The sequence below is a fragment of the Caretta caretta genome, chromosome 10, assembly GCF_965140235.1.
Source record: "Caretta caretta isolate rCarCar2 chromosome 10, rCarCar1.hap1, whole genome shotgun sequence".
NCBI lineage: Eukaryota > Metazoa > Chordata > Testudines > Cheloniidae > Caretta > Caretta caretta.
In genome coordinates, this window is record NC_134215.1 from 45,160,783 (window position 1) to 45,178,750 (window position 17,968).

The window sequence follows — 17,968 nt, forward strand, 5'->3', positions numbered from 1 at the left end:
CACTTGCGGAATCCCGGCTCCCCGTGCCCTGCCTCAGCAGGAGAGGGAGAGCTGCACAGGGAAGTGTTCCAGCAACCAAATGCCGCAGCCACCTCCACTGAGAAGAGCCACCTCCAGAGCTGCGCACACCAGCCCCACATGTCTCCAGAGGTGCTGCCTAGAGCTTCCGAGGAGGCTGTGCAGTGCAAGGCACCCATCCCTGCTGGCGGCGCCAGCATAAACACCAAGGCGGCGCATCTCGCTGCCTTTGGTAACAGCTATTCAGGAGCAACAGCTGGGAACTGCAGATCAGATCAGTGCACTCTTTAAATAAATCTAATGTGAGCACACTTTTGAATCTATATAAGTTTGAGAATCAATTCTGCTTAAAGTAAAGATTTTCCTATTTGATTGCAGAAAGAAGTGAAGCTGACTATACTAGGTCTTATTTCAGTCCACTCCCCCCACTACAAACAGAGAAATTACTACAGATGGGTCTACATTAGATATTTTTGCCATGTAGTATTGTCAGTTGGAGGGAGGTGCAGCATTACTATATCAGCAAAAGCAGCAGTGTAGATGCACTATACCAGCGTAAGAGTGGTTTTGCTGTTATAGCTTATTTTTCCTCAGATAACCAGTATAAGTTGTAAGCTTAGCTCTGAAGAAGGACAAGAGAGTTTCAATTTCCATCCTGGGCAGATGCCCTGCAGCTCCTTTTGAGTCCTACCCTACAAATTCGACTTGAACAAAACAGGTTACTCTAAAGTAGGAGGAGCCAAATGACAGCTCTTAGAGTCTATAATACTGACACATCTTTAAGAGGTATTTCCCGGCATGAACTGTTTCCTTAATAAGAGCAGTCTTCCACACTTGCTATCTGTGTCAAAGTCCTGCTAAAATGATTCATGCCATCAATGGGAAAGGCAGTTCTAACTGATTAGCTCCTCCCTCCCTACCATGTTTTCAATAAAGCCACATGTTGCTAAAGAGGAATCTCTCTGCTTGAGTTACAGAACATTAAAGATTAACATTAAATTCCAGGATCAAATCTTTCTTGCACTGTGCTGCTGTAAGAATCTGTTGCTGATCCTTGATGTCTGTCATGAATCAGAAATCCCTATCTCCCCAATTTTTTGTGCATGATTACACGGAGAACCATCTTTTGCACAGAATTCCAGTAATTTAGGCTCAGGCTTCCAGTTGTGCGTGTCCATCTGAATTGTTAATTTCCAAACTAACAGCTTGAGACCATTGATCTAAATGGACAATATGAGTTAACTGAGAGCTGAATAGCTCCATTGAGAAACAAAAGAAACCATATTTCCGTATGTAGATACAGGAGAACAAGCTGAAGTGATTTCTCAGACGACATTTCCACTTAGAAAACGACACAATATTTTGGCTATTTTAGGGGGACAAGATTAATTTTTTTCCTAGATATCTGGGTAATTTCCCCACAGCTATGGGCTTCACACAGTCCACAGTTGGTTTGTGCTATAAACTTGAAACATGCCTATTTAAAATGCACATGAGAGTGCAAATAATAATAATAAATAATAATAATAAGTAGAAAGAAAAGGAGCGGCATGAAGCGTAAGAACTAGAAACACAACATGCTTGTATGAACAGGAGTTATAAAGGTTTCAGAGGAACAGCCAAGTTATGCAAAGAGCTTTACAGGCAAACAGACAGACAGTCCTTACTCCAAGGGGCTTATGAGCTAAGTTTTACCAGAGTTAAAAAAATATCATGGTGAGAAATAATGCTGTAGAGTGCAGTTTTCCGCACAATGAGCAGAAGGTGTAAATATATGCGAAGTAATAGATGTCTATAGTAATAGCTGTTTAAACTTATAAGTTTCTCTATGGTGGACTGTCAAAAAGAAGTGGGCTTTAAGCTGAGATTTTAATTGAGAGATCATAGACAGTATACAAATGGAAGACTAAGGCAGCATGAAAGTAGACTCAGAGGGGGATTAGAGGAGACAACAGTATGAGAATTAAACAGAGGCACTTCATATAGAAAGATTACTCCAAGAAATGGGTTAAAAATTCCCTAGGGAGGGCTTCAGGGAGATGTTTTCTCTGCTAGCTCACCTTTTAGAGGGTGCGGGGAAAGGTACTGACGACTGGTGTACATACATAAGTGTACTAATGCTTAATAATTTAATAATGAGGACAGTAGTCATACAGAGTGATCTAGGAGTGCAATTAAGATATATTTTAATATAGGGAAAGTCATACATCTAGAAACAAAGAATGCAGGCTATACTAACATAATGGGAGACTGTACCCTTAAAAGCAGTGACTAGACAGGATTTAGAAGTCAGAGTGGTAAACAACCCAGGGCAACACTGTGGTAAAAAGGGCGAATTAAATCCTTGGATATATAACAGGGAAGGAATAGGAAGATGTTTTTATCCATGTACATGGGACTAATGAGCCCAGTACTGGAATACTGTGGATACCAGAACTGTATGCATTTGAAAAGGATGGTAAAGGAGCAAGAGAGGGTACACTAGACACAAATGACTCAGGCCTGAAAAGATGCCTTGCAATGAGAACAGCACGTCCCTGTGGCCCACCGCTTCCCGCAGTTCCCATTGGCCGGGAACAGTGAACCGCGGGCACTGGGAGCTGTGGGGGTCCATGCCTGCACACAGTCAACGTCAGCAAGATGTCTCGCAGCTTGCAATCAGATTACCCTGATGGGCCACAGGCTGCCCACCACTACTAGATGATTGACTGGTCCTTTCTGACCTTAAAAAAGAATCTAGAATTAGTATTAACTCTTGCAATTTTATCACAAGTCTGATCATATTTGGTGCTTAAACTCCAGCTTATACACTCATGTCAGCTTTTATTAAACAAGATTTCTAGTCACAGTTGCCAAGAAAAGCTTGAAAATGTGAACTCAAAGCTCCAAAACCAGAGGGCAAATAAAAAGAACCAAATGTAAAGTGTCCTGATTTTTGGAGGCATACTTGGTTTTTGAACACTTGGCAGCTGGCAATGCTGAATATACAGCTAAGGAACAAAAGTTGTCCTATTCTCCTACACAAAGTCTAAAATTATTTTTGGGAATTAATGATTATAGAAGACAAAATTAAAGATGAGAGTTGCAAGACAGAACAGCTGTTTGCAGAACTCTACAGTCAAACATGACATCTGCTGATAAAAATGACACCTACTTTGCAGTGCAAGGTAAATGAATAGCAATTCCCTACATATTTCTTCACAAGATGCTCAGCTTTTCTGCCCGTGAGTCAGACAAATCTGGAACTTGCTTTAACTGGAAGTGGCATATTCTGTGATGAGATACCTGCCTTCCTATCTACCAGTTCTACTCACCTTGACAAAGGATTAAAAAAAAAAAAGAAGATGGTTTAGAACTTCACATACTGAGCAGAAAACAAATTTGTTCAGAAGTTCAACTTTACTTTTCAGTAGAAAGTCTCAAAAGAACCAGCTGAATGGATTATTCCTTGCGCAATTCTGCACTTGGAGATAAGGTATCCCCTGAAAGAGTGAAGGAAAAGTTTCCTGAATTTATTAGAGGATAGAGATCCCATTGTTGGTAAGAGTTCTTATTCTTGGCCATGTCCTAGAAGAATTGATTTAGCCCCATTTTTATTCAAAGGAACTCAAAATTTTGTCATTAGACTTGTAACCACAGTGCTAGTGCCTTCTTGGCCTTAATATTGTAAACCACACTTTTTGATAAATTATCTGCCTCAGGCAGCATCACAGGAAAGTGACAACTAGATAGTCATTATCTAAGGTTTTCTAAGCATCCTTTGCTTTGCTTCAGCAGCAGGCCAGGAAGTAAATTGGCTAGCCACTGTCAGAACGTTAGCTGATTACATACAGAGTGAACACATGCAGGTGCAACAAGGCATAAATACAGGAGCTAGCATATCAGACGTGACCAATAGTCCACCTAGTCTGATGTCTCATGTTTCAGAGCAAGGTACTAGAACCCCAGCAATGGCTCTTATGAACAGAGTCTCCTACCAGACAAACATACTCACACAGAGCCAGCTAAATCCACCAAACAGGTCTTGACAACAAGTAAATTCATGGACCTTATCCAGGCTTAAACTATAGATGGCAGCAGCTGTTGATCACTGACCAACTGAATAAGAGCTGAATGTAAGGGTGACTTTAGGCATTGTCCTGTATTCTTAAGACTTCATGCGAGTTAAACAAGTAGCACTCACTGTGCCTGGATCTTTCCTCCAGCCCTGCTTATAGGTTTCCATAAGAGAGAGACTAACGAGTTCTCACACACACACACACACACGCACACAAAGGATTCCTCCTCCCTTGGACTACTAAATCCCTAGTTCACCATGTGTAATCTGTGCAAAGATGCTTAATATGTTAGAGCATATTTTAGATGTTTACAAAAAATCAATTTTTTGTAGCGTAAAACATATAGATAAGCTTTTAAGGCTAAAGTTGGTGTATGAAAGCAGCTTATAGCTGATCCCTGTTGTGACAGCCATCACGCACGGACTCAAGCCCATATGGTATGTGGTATAGGTTTTAATTTTTTTCCCCTCAATTTGTATTTTTGTAGAAAAGCAGTTCATAAATTCAAACGTGAAGTTAACATTTCAGAATGAGCCTATGCTTCAATAAGGTGAAACTTTACCACAGATCCATTAATTGACAGTATTGCTTACACAAAGCGAGTTCAGGTGTGACTCGCTTGAAACTCCTCGTATACTACTTTTTGGGTTTTGTAGTAGTTTCAGATGACTGAATGTATGTTTAAAATTCAACTTTTCCACTACTTTTTCAATTCAAGTTCAAGTCCTGGAGCACAACAGAAAGATAAAAGATTCAACAGGACAGTGAATGTTTCTAAATTAGAACTTAGATCTTTCACTTTTTAGAAAGTGTGTAACAAACGCATTAGCTATTTCCCATGACCTGACAAAACTAAGGCAGAACCTTCTCAGCTTTTAGGCAGGTGTCAGCCTATTCCAGATACAGGATTTTTGCAGCCAGTCCTCCTGTTGTTCCTCCCCAGATGAATTTCCAAAGCAGAAAGATCAGACAGTCATTTCACCACATAGGTACCACAACATAAGGCATCCTAGGAATCTGAAGTGGTGCAGCCACATCACAAGACAGGTTAGACAAGTACACCCCAACACCAGGCTACTAAATATAAGCCCTAGATATGCCTAGCAATGCATCCTCCAGGACTGGGAGCCAGGCTGAAATAATAAGCACAGGCTTGAGATGAAGCAAAAGAGAGAGTGACCCCAGGCCAAATCTGTTTCCCCAGAACCATCATCCTTAGGTCTACTACAGAATAACTACTCCAAGCCCATTTCACCTGGCTCTGATCCAAGTTCTATTGACTAGGCCTGATTAAAAGACAGTTGGGATAGAGAACTAGGTGGTAAGTCTATAGTGCACATCCACAGATCTTTTTCTTGGTCTCGAAGGTATCTGATGGAGATCAGAGCTTGATGTGGCATGGGAAACCAGCCAAAGAGTATGCAAACTGGATGGAACAGATCTAGAAGCTTTTTCTCCTTTATGGGTCTCCCTTAAAGAGACTGAAAAGGACTTTACCATCACTGTGAAAAATGTGCACCTTATTTCCAGTCTGGATAGGTCTACCCTCAATTTCCCACCACTGATACTTTTTAGACCTTTGTCTCCTATTCTAAAGAGTTCATGGTCAAATTTCTGTTTCCCATATACGTACTCAAACTGATCAAGTCACATTCTCTTTGTTAAGCAAGAATCAAAGAGTTTAATCTGTATCATTATAAGGCATATTTTCCAGTCCTCCAAGTATTCTTGTGGCTCTTCTCTGAACCCTCTCCAATTTACCAATATCCTTCTTGAATTGTTGACATCAGAACTGGACACGACATGGCCAGAAAGCAGTGCCAAATTCAGGGACCCTTTCTCTCTTTGCTTTTTCTATCCTTGTCTCCTTACTCTAGAGCACAGGTTCTCAAAGCATAGGGCATGACCCCTTGGGACAAGTGGAGGGAGCAAGATGAAGTTATCGGGTGCATGAGGACCTGACAGAGCAGCACTGAAGGCTCAAGGTCAAGAGGGGGCTCTGTCAGACAGGGGAAATGGACGGAGTTGTGTGGGTGGTCTTGGCTATCAGACTCCTTGCCCATCTCACTCCCGCTCTGCCCCAGCTGCAGCAACTTCCAACTGGTACATACCCTCCTCTGCTTGGAAGGGGGTGAGAATTCTGCAAGAGTGGAACTGAAGGCTACACACTGAGTACTGATATCCCTGCTGCACACAGCCCCCTCCTGACCCTGCCCTTCAGTGTGGCCACAGGACAGAGCCCCATCTACAGCCTATGCGGGGGAAACAGACAGGGCCGGATGTAGGAGAGTGGCCAGAACTCTGAGGGTCCAGCCTTCAAGTACCCAGCTGGCCCTGGCCTTTCAGCTCAGCCCTGTTTGCTGCCCCTACATGGGGGAGGTGGCAGCACAACTGGAGGAGAGCCAGGTCCCAGCAGCTGAGACTGCTCTACCCCTGCAGGGAGCAGAAGGCATCCTCAACTACCACATGGTCAGTACCCCACCCCAACAGGAACCAGGCACCCTGGCCCTGCCCCGTTTCTTCATAAGAGGAGGAAATGTATGGGACATGAATCTCTGAAGGGGGTCTCAGCAAAAAGTTTGAAATCTCTGCTCCTGAGAATAACCCAAGACTGATGGAGGGAGAAACTGGGGAGCCAGCTGCTGTTTCTGTGAGAGGCAGGAAACAATTAAGAGCACCTGCCTGTAGAAAAACAAAAGAGAACTGAACATGAAAGTCCTGGGTCTGCATAGGTGGCACCTGCCCAGCTGACCACTAAGGACACACCCCAATGGCTGCACTGGCAAAAGTGACACCAGGATACTAATAAAGAAAACTGCATTCAAGGTACATTTCATCTGGGTCTGATCCTGCAGTTTAATTGTATTTGAGAATTCACTTAGATAGAAGTCCAAGTAAATTCAATCTGCACAGTAAGCTTTGATTCCACCCCTCCCCCCAAAAAGATAATTTCTTGGGGGAAATGGCAAAAAGAGCAGGGGAGGAGGTCTAAGGTTGACAAAAAAGTCCTTTGCTGATTTGATCATGAGGCTCAGAACAAGGTTTGCCACAGACTTCTTCGCATATTAATGGAAACCATGCCGACATACCACTTTATTCCACCCCCACATTCGCCTTCATACATTTCTTGTAGGTCAATTTAAAAGAATTAAGTCTTGTTCAGCTAAATGTCTGATGGCTGTTGCTAGTGGAAACAAAGTACGACAATCTGTGAGACTTGAACAACCAACAGCAATGAGTTATGTAAGAGCAGACTGAGTAAGCGAGGGCAATTCACCAGTTTTTCCTTATGATCTGAGACCAAAAGGTGAAAGTAAGCCTGTATGGTCTGGTACGGCATACCGGCAAGGGCTGGTACACAGCTGACTGTACCGACAGGGGGCAGCTTCCCCAGGTCAGTAATTCAAAAGGGCCCCAGGCTCCCAGCAGCAGCTGGAGCCCCAGGCTCTTTAAATCACCGCCAGAGCCTCGGGGCCCCCGGCCGCCACCACAGCTACCGCTACAATGGGGCTCTGTCAGTGAATTAAAGGGCCTGGGTTTCCCAGCCGCTGCTACTGCGGCGAGCCCCGGGCCCTTTAAATCGCCGATGGTGTCCTGGAGTAGCAGCATGGCTGGGAGCCCCAGGGCTCCGACAGTGATTTAAAAAGCCCAGAGATTTAAAGGCCATGTCCCTTCCGGTTGAGCCCCCCAAAACCCTTTGCTCAGGACCCCGGCCCTGCATACTGCTAAGTCCCTTAAGTTACTTTCACCCCTGTCCTAGACATGTTACATGAAGTCATGTGTCTTTTATATTCTAAACCAGCAAATAAATGGTTAATTGAGTAAGTCATACAAGTTAATTACAATTCTGGGTGCTTACTCTGTTATCCTAGAAATACATGAAAACAGACAAGATGATGTTCTATTGTAACTAGTATTCTAGCTAGCATCTATTAAATTTGAAAGGTGTGCTAAGGACAAAGGATTAACTGTACTGTTTAAAAATTATATAGCATTCTCTGTTCAGCTGCTAGACAGCTCTATGGTTAGTACACATTAACATTAGCTGAAGAACAGCAAAGAATGTGACCTTTATAGTTCATTTCTGATTTATTAAGATAGCGTCAGAGTCCCCCACACCTTGCAGAAGAAATTTTCTGATACAGAAAAACACACTGCTCATGCCACTGCCCTCTTTTAGCTGAACGTCTTTGCTTATGTTTTGGGACATAACCAACCAGGTCACCCAGAGGCTGAAGCCATGCTGCCCTCAACTAAACTCCCTCCTTGAAGACAGGAAAGGTTCAAGGTTGAGCTATAGCTCCAGTGATATAACCAGGCCTTCCAAGAAGAAGGGGAAAGTTAGAACTAGTTATTTGTAACAAACATCAAGCAGAAAACTTGAATAGGGTACTTGGATACTATCTTTACATCACAAAGGTGAAGAAAAATCCAGAACTACTTCCTTTGATTTTCTTAACAATAATTGCAAAGAGGATGTTTTCTAATTTGTTAAAACACATTGTGCCAGCTTAGTATACCAAGACTCCATCCCACACAAGGTATTTTGGATGGGATCATCCTCTTCCAGTGACAATACAGGGACAATTGCATGCCCGATTTACACTACCATAGAACTCCAACTTGAATTTTTCCTTGTAGTATTCTTTATCCAACACCTTGAAATACTACTGTTTACAGGTTTTAATTTATTACTTTAGACCAGAGCCCTGCAACTGGGATCCCACAGAACCTGCTGCCATAATAGCAGGAGCAGGTAAAAATGTGCTTTGTTGTGAGTGGGATTCAGTGGACAAAGTAAAAAAAATATTTAAAAAAACAGACTGGTAATCTGCAGGAGAACAATCTCTGGTCAGTTGGTCATAAATAGAATTTCAGCAAAGTAAAGCAAGTTTTTCTTATTTAAATAAAGGTTTTAATACTTAAATTTAAGCAAGGAGTAAAAAGATTTGATGTCTATTATAACAGGAGTTAAAGTATTTGTAACATGGCTTAAGCAAGATTTGTTTTATTGTTTTATTCTAAAAATTGCAAGGTGGATAAAAAATGATTTAAAAAAATCAGATTTTTTAATTTAAAACTGATTTTTTCATAAAATGCTTTTTGAGGAAAACACCTATCTAAAGATAAATTTTAATTACAACATCTTTGAGCTATAATGTACCTCATCATGGAATAGGGATTATAATTTCTGATTCTGTAGTATGAGACAATATATTCATGTAATGTTTAAGAAAAGTTTTTTAAATGAGTTCCAATACTTCACGGACTCAATCTTATTGGGTTCCAGGGGCTTCTGTACAAATTATTTAGGTTAATCTTTCTATCAACTCAGTAGGAATCAGTGCTCAGTCTAGAAGATACCATCAGAGATGCTTAGTTTCGCAGTTCTCAAATTGTGGATTTGTGTCTCCAGAGATAACATGCTTGTTAACAGCAAAAACGTTTTTAAATAAATGAATAAATAAATAGAGGTGCGAAATAACAGACCTCAACCCTATTGTCCCTCTGAAAATTTGTGTACACAGAGTCAATCCCTTACCTCTCTTGCTCTCTAAAAATGAAAAGTTTCAAAAAGTTCAATGAATAGAAGATTGTTGGGGGCAGAATAGATCTGGACAACAAGAAGAAGTCTGGAGATAAATGTGAGAAGGGAGGGGCAGGCAGTGGAAACAAAAGTGAAACTGTTTGAGCAGCATATTCCAGAAGTCTTGAGGTCTTTCTGAGTGTAGCCTTCATTGATTTGAGATCTACCACACCATTCTCTCGCTAGAAGGGAAAACCTATAATGGCAGCAGGCCATAAAAGAGACCCAGTTTGGGAACATTTTAATGAAGTTCCTCTACCAGTGGGTAAGACAGGCATGCATGCAAAATGCAAACAGTTCAACAAAGAAATACAAGGCCTGGTTTCCCAAATGAAATATCATAAGAAGTGTTCCTTCGCAGGAGGAAGCTGCTTTGACGATGAAGGGAACATGTCTGAACAAGCAGGATCTCTCTTCGGGTTGGTAAATGTTTTTAGTTCATACTTCTTAAGGACAGCCTGTCTTCCTTCTGGACTATTCTTGAATTCTCATGTTTGAGCGAAAAATATAGTTGTTACTCTATGGAACTATCATTTCCGATGCAGTTGTGATGAAAAAATAAATAGCTGAAATTGGCAGATCTTCCTTTTACAATTTCATCTTTAAAGTAGTACTGAGTGTCAGTGAATGCAATGACTAATACTAAACGAACAGTATGGTAATAACTAACTGCATTGACTTATTTTGTTTAGGAGAATCTATCCTCAACATACAGGATTCTGAAGATTATCCACCTTCAAGATCACCATCATTTCCTATAGTTTCAGAGTTATCTGCCAATGACATGTGTTTCAGTCATATCATGTATGTCACATAGCCACAGCATATCACCTGTAGCAAAAAGAAAATAAAAAAAATCTGCATCATCCAGAGACAACCATAGATAAGTTTGTGATAAGAACCAGCAGATTACAAAAAGAGGTAATTGAGAAAAAATTGCCCGGTTTGTTTATGCAACAAACTCTCCTTTCTGTATGACTGAGAACGCACACTCCATTAACATGGTTCAGTCATTAAGACCAGGATACAGTCCACCCAACAGAGCAGATGTCGCAGGCAAATTGCTGGATAAAGTGTATGAAAGAGAAATTGAGCAGTGTGCAAAAGGTCTAGAGGGTGAAATTGTTAACCTGAGTCTTGATGAGTGGAGCAATGTCCACAATGATCCTGTTGTATGTGCTTAAGTGACAACAGAAGAAGGGAATGTCTTCCTTACAGAAACAATTGATACATCAGGAAATGCACACACAGCAGAATACTTACAAGTAGCAGCAGTAAAAGCTATAACAAACTGTGGGGAAAAATTTCAAATGTCTAGTACGTAACTTGGTCACAGATAATGCTGAAAATTTATCCAAGATGAGATAAAATTATTTTGAAGAGAGTCCCAAGCTAACAACATACGGTTCCGGTGCTCATTTGATGCACCTCCTAGCCAAAGACTTCAGTGTTCCAGAAATAAAATCTCACGTTGTTAAAATTGCAGAATACTTCCGTAACAACCACTTTGCAGCAGCTGCTCTGAAAAAAGTGGGAGGAACCAAGCTAACTCTCCCACAAGACGTGCGATGAAACTCAGTAGTGGACAGTTTTGAGCACTATATCAAGAACTGGCCTAATCAGATGACAGTTTGTGAACAAAATTGTGAAAAAATACATGGCACTGTAACAGCCAAAGTTCTCAACAGTGGGCTTAAGAGAAATGTTGAACACATGCTGAATACCCTGAAGCCTATTTCTGTTGCCTTGAACAAAATGCAGGGAAACAGCTGTTTTATTGCTAATGCTGTTGAAATTTGGAAGGAACTGAGTTAGATCTTAAAAAGAGAAATATGCAATGACACAGTTAAATTACAAGCATTAAAAAAAACAAATGGGACAAGCACTATCTCCAGCTCATTTTCTTGCAAATATTCTCGATACTCAGTACAAGGGTCAAACTGCTGAAGAAGAGGAGTTGGCTATGACATGGACATCCAGCAATCATCCCTCCATAACACCAACTATAATAAACTTCAGAGCTAAGGGTGAACCATTCAAGAAATACGTGTTTGCTGATGACGTTTTAAAGGAAGTCACAGCAGTGAATTGGCGGAAGTCACTTAAGCACCTGGATTCAGAGACTGTTGAAGTGATCATCTCACTTTTAACAGTAGCTTCTTCTGTGGGTGTAGAAAGAATATTTTCTTCCTTTGGACTAATTCATTCTAAATTGAGAAATCGTTTGGGACTTGAAAAAGCAGGAAAGCTTGTTCTTCTTTTCCAGATTATGAACAAACAGGAAAATGACGGTGAAGGTGAAGATGACTGAGTTAGCTGCACAAGCCAATATTTTAAGTTTCTCATGTTAACTTGGCTGACACAATCTATTTAATTTTTTTTTTAATATTTGATTTAACTATTTTAGTTAAACAATTTTTAACAAAAACAAACCTGATTTTAAAAAACTTGAATGTTTAACTAAATTCAAAAATTCATATGATTGTTGTTAAATTATATGTTTGCTGTTGAAGAAAAAAATACAGAATACATAACATTGTTTTAGTTAAATGAAACAATTTAAAATGTCTGACTGGTGACCTCCTCCTCCTAATACAGCATGGCAAGAAAATATTAATATTTTAACAAATATTAACGAGTAACCTGTTGAATTGGAAATAGTTCACCTCCCAGTGACTTCATAAATATCTGCTTCAATTACCTTTGGTAAATGAGATAACCAAACAATCATTCATTTTCTTATATAGCTGTAAAACTAATCTGAAAAGTTTTCAAAATAAATCCCTTCAAAAATGTGTTGTGTGTACCTTCTATAAATGAAACCTACATCTATCTCTGAGTTGTGAAGGATATGTATTAAGGTTATAACAACCAACAAGAATGCACTTATGTAGAAAAAGCCGCTCTGGGCAGGGGGCTGGGAGCACCCCCACGACCCTAGCCCACACCCCCAGCCCTCTGCCCTGACCCCTGCACCCCCCCATGATCCCAGCCTCCTGCCCTGAACCCTGCAACCCCCCACGACCCCAGCCCTGACTCCAGCAACCCCCCACGCCCTGACTTCTGCACCCTCCTCACACACCCCCAGCTCCCTGCCCTGATTCCTGCACCCCCCACACATACCCAGCCCCCTGCCCTGACTCCTGCACCCTACACACATGCCCAGCCCCACCACATCCCATGTTGTGACTCTTGCACCCCCCACATTCTCACCCTCACCCCAGCCCCAAACAGGAGCTCCTGCACCCCCCCACATTCCTACCTGCACCCCCTCGCACCAAATGGGAGCGGCCCAGGTAAGTACTTCACACCCAAACCTCCTGCCTCAACCCTGAGCCCCCTCCCACATTCTAGCTCCTGGCCAGACCCTGAACCCCAACCCCCAGCCTGCTCCTTCACCTCCAACTGTGCTCTGTGCAGGGGGCGAGGGGAAAGAGTGGGCTAGAACCAGTGGTGAGCTGGAGCCAGTTCCCACTGGTTCACTAGAACCGGTTAAATTTAGAAGCCCTTTTAGAACCGCTTGTTCTGAGAGGTACAACCGGTTCTAAAAGGGCTTCTAAATTTAACTGGCCAAAAGTGGCACCTTAGGCGCAGACTCCATGGGTGCTCCATCCCTGGAGCACCCAAGGGGAAAATTTGGTGGGTGCAGAGCACCCACCAGCATCTCCCTGCCCCACCCCACCCCCAGCTCACCTCCGCTCCGCCTCCTCCCCTGAATGCACCGCCCCGCTCTGCTTCACCACCCCGCCCAGGCTTCCCACGAATCAGCTGTTCATGCGGGAAGCCGAGGTGGGGTGAGAAGCAGGCGGCGGCTTCGCACTCAGGCCCAGGGAGGCGGAGGTGAGCTGGGGGGTGTGAGGAGGGCTGCCCGCATCGCAGCAGGTAACCTGGGAGGGGGAGCGGCCCAGGGGAACCGCTCCTCGCCCCAGCTCACCTTCCCCACCCTAACCCTGAGTGTGAAGCCACCGCCTGCTTCTCAGCCCTCCCAGGCTTCCCGCCAAACAGCTGATTTGCGGGAAGCCCGGGGGGGAGGGGCAGAGAAGCAGAGCGGGGTGGTGTATTCAGGGGTGGATGCGGAGGTGAGCTGGGGCCGGGCACGGGGCCGGGAGATGCCGGTGGGTGCTCTGCCTAAGGCGGCACTTTTGATGTGATCAGTAGGGGGGAGTGGCCGTTCCCCCTGATCCCCCACTAGCTACGCTCCCACCCCAGGAGCCAGAGGGACCTGCCAGATGCTTCCTGGGAGCTGCCCCAGGTAAGCACCTCCGGGACTCCCCACCTTGCCCCCTGGCAGGTCCCTCTGGCTCTTAGGGGTGGGGTGGGCACCCACTACAGTGGCCCACGAGACCCTCCTGCCCGGTTCTGGGGACAGTCAGGGGAGGGGGTGAATGGGAGAGGAGTCCCAGGGGGCAGAGGTGTGCAACGACCCCCTCGTGGGGTGAGGAGGGAACCAGTTAAGATTTTGGCAGCTCATCACTGGCTACAACCAGGGAGAAGGTAGGTACCTATGTGGGCAGGGATGGGATCCCAGACCGGCAGCAGGCTGAGCGGGGCCGGCAGCTGGGACCCTCGCTGGCAGGAACTGGCAGACGGAACCCCAGGGGCAGGGAAATTTCTCTGAGCTTCACACAGCAGTTTCTTTGCTCTTGGTGTGTCTGTAGGAGAGGAAGCATTGAAAGAAAGAGGGAGCAGGGAGAGAAGTTATAGCAGAGGATACAGTACTTGGAGCAGGGTCTAGGAAGGGACCTAGATCTGTAGGTGATGAATGCAGTGGGATTGGGATTGAACCAGCAGGACCTTTTAGGATAGGAAGGGAAAGGAAAAAAAGTGACAAACCACACAGAGAGGTGGACTCTTGAATGAGTCCATATTCACCATTACAAGAACAAAGGTGGCAGCCTCCACAAAGCCCCGTAGAGGTGTTCTCCACAAATTCTGTGCAATAAATATTTAATAAGAGGGTATTTGCCAGGTAGCAAGTGGGACCTATGCTATGGATTGTTCTTTTTCTTGCAACCTGGCAGCATTACGCCTGGCGGTGGTCTGACTACATAATACGGGGCACCATGGTAACATCCAAATAGATATTCTAACTTTATGCTTGGATAGTCTTGTCACAGACAGTTTATGGGTGATCTAAACTTTATCTTTGGCTGGACTGCCAGTGCCTCAGTCTACAAAGCAGTCAGAACCTTCACATTGTGGTCAAGCAGTCAAAGCCTGAGAAAGCAGAAATGACAATAGGAGGTAGGCGGGAGGCTGAATGACATGAGTAGACAGATTGACAGGATACCTCAGAACAACAGGGAATTGAGAGAGATTTCGGAAGACAAAGGGGGAGGAAAATAAGAAAGACTGCAGACAACATTGTAAAGGAGGAGGAAGGGGTCAAAGAGTGAAAGAAAAGGGAACCCACACAGTGCAAGAAATGAAACACATAATCTATGGTAAGAACGAACACAAAAACAGTGACGTGAGGTCAAACCAGGAAGCAAAAGATATGAAAAGCACAAGTTACATTCTAAGAGATTAGATAAATGGCTGACAGTAACACTGCCAGTTAAGTACAACTGTTATCATTTCCATTTGCAGAAGAGTGGTGCTGCAAGTATTTTTCACCCTGGCTTGCTGGTTTACTATCAGCCTGAACTGTTCTCAAGTCCTGCTTGCAGCATTCCTGCACACATCCTTAGTAGTTCAAAAACTACTTAGTTTTAAACTTAGTAGTTTTAAAAACCCAGCAATGCCAACTTTATAGGCAACGTAAATAACTCGGTGCATGCACAACCAATCAAATGCACAACACACAGATTGTTCAGAATGTAACAGCAACTCAGTGCTTGCTGAGTCAATAATACTAATTATTATTAGAAAATTAAAGATGAAGCTTCTAACCGGCAACTACACAACCACCTCTGACACAGGAGATTTTCTATAGAAAAACTGTAGTCAAAAGGAAAGGGGAAGATTCTCAGTCTGAATCTCTGCCTCAAAATGACAGGTTTCAGAGTAACAGCAGTGTTAGTCTGTATTCGCAAAAAGAAAAGGAGTACTTGTGGCACCTTAGAGACTAACCAATTTATTTGAGCATGAGCTTTCGTGAGCTACAGCTCACTTCATCGGGCATGAAGTGAGCTGTAGCTCACGAAACCTCATGCTCAAATAAATTGGTTAGTCTCTAAGGTGCCACAAGTACTCCTTTTCTTTTTGCCTCAAAATGAAATTCTTAACAGAGGCCTTGATGGTCCTCCAAAAACCTCTACCCATAAGCAAGAATTTTGTTTTACCTGCACTGAAAGTGAGGTTGCGTCAGTACAATCTGCTATTGTTCCAACCAGTCCACCAGAGCAGAGAATGAATTTGCACGGTACATCCATGCAGTGACAATAACCGTATCAGTAACACAACGAGTGAACAGGCAGTATTAGAGAAAAGAAGAAGGACAGAACCAGAAACAAAAGGCAATACCTATGCTAAAAGAAAACCCATTTATAATCAGAAAGATTTTTTAAAACAGTTCTTGCCTCTAACATCCTATTTTTGTTTCCTTGTTGGCACAGACCAAGCTTAGCTATGTAGAACATAGCTTTGTAAGAAAGCCCATCTGCTAGGCATGGTCTACACCAGCCAGAGAAGGAGAGATGAAACTGTTAGCACCTTCCTGGGAAGAACTATACAGAAACAGCACTGGACAGCACTACTGGTTAATGTAGACTGGTCAGGAAAACAAAACAAACACAAGGAAACAAACACTAGAATAAAAGGTGAAATCAGTGGATACATGAGAGGGAAAGAAAGAATTAAGGAAAATGGGGAACAGGAAGGGAGAACAGATAAAAATCACGAATTAAAAAAAACTATGCAAATGTTCTTGTATATCCTTTACAGACATTTCCTACTCCCATCCATAGATATTTGTTGAATGTGAACTATAAGGAAAAAAGAAAAGAGTACTTGTGGCACCTTAGAGACCAACAAATTTATTTGAGCATAAGCTTTCAAGAACTACAGCTCACTTCATCATACTGTATTTTCCACTGCATGTGTCCGATGAAGTGAGCTGTAGCTCATGAAAGCTTATGCTCAAATAAATTTGTTAGTCTCTAAGGTGCCACAAGTCCTCCTTTTCTTTTTGTGGATACAGACTAACACAGCTGCTACTCTGAAACCTGTCACATAGGGAAAAAGGGAACTAGAGTAGAAGGAGAACTGCAATTTTTATTTTTTTGAAGAGTGAAATGTATAGTTATACACTAAGGCATTGAATATAGCAACGGTACTCACCCTAACAGATTCTAACCTTACCTATTGTTTTAGGTCCCCTGAAGTCACAGCATACGCTAGGCCATCAAAGCAGAACAGGAGCCATAACTGTGGGAGTTCTAGAACCAAGAAAGATAGCGGACCATGACTTCAGGGAACCCAGACCACCAAACAATAAATTTAGAAAAAAGTGAATTCCCTCTTTAGCCTGTTTAAAGCACTCAGCACATAATTTTATATTTCATGTAGGGTCAGATGCCATTTCTAAATAGAAGAATGATGAAATACCCATTTATTTAGGTGATGCGGGATCAAGCCCTTAAAGAAAAAGTGGTAGGTCACTTTTAAATCTTCACAGTATTATTCTGTGCATGTACTATAAAGTTACAGCTGAGCTAAATGTAAAAGTTCTGTCCCACAGAAAATTCCAATATTTCAACATTTCTTTCATCCTAAATGAGGACAAAGTTGAAATATCAAAATTTTCTAAATATATTGATTTGGAAATGACAATTTTTGATTGCAACAAAAAACTGACATCCCAAAATAGAAGCGTTCCCTTTTGATTTATTGAACTGCATTTTCCCATTGTAACACACCGCTTCATAAGAATTGTGGTTTGGGAGCCTGATGTCCCCCACTCTCCTCTATGAGTGAGATTTCCTGGTTGGACTACATATCCCATGATACACCAAACAGCTTGGTCAGAGGAGTCTCTGCACTGAATTATGGGAGATGTAGTCCTCCAGCCCATACCAGCAAACAGGGGCCTGAACTACAGCTCCCATGAGGCAACATACCACAATCAGGAAATAGAGTTTAATGAGGCACTGTTTTGAAACAAAATGTTTCATATCAGTTCAACAAAATAAAAAAAACTTCAATTCAGGTCAAACTGAGAAAATTGAAAAAATATTTTATTTTCCATCAGAATGGCATTCAAATGGAAAATTCAATTTCCAACCAGCTCTAGAAATGAAAGTTTATGGGAAAGCTTAAGGATAAACCTGATTTGTTTTTTCAATAGGACATCTTTTTAAAATTC

General features: G+C 42.6%; 1 protein-coding gene across 8 annotated transcripts in view; it reads right to left on the reverse strand.

Annotated features, from left to right (window-relative positions):
- Positions 1-17,968, reverse strand: part of CSNK1G1 (casein kinase 1 gamma 1) — a 267,816-nt gene that overhangs the window by 208,460 nt on the left and 41,388 nt on the right. Inside the window, exon 2 of one of the 8 annotated variants that reach the window (XM_048866980.2) lies at positions 16,966-17,042. The exons of the other annotated variants lie outside the window; for them this stretch is intronic. The gene's annotated coding sequence lies outside the window, so the exon portion shown is untranslated. The remainder of the gene's footprint in view (positions 1-16,965; positions 17,043-17,968) is intronic. 8 annotated transcript variants of the gene reach the window in all.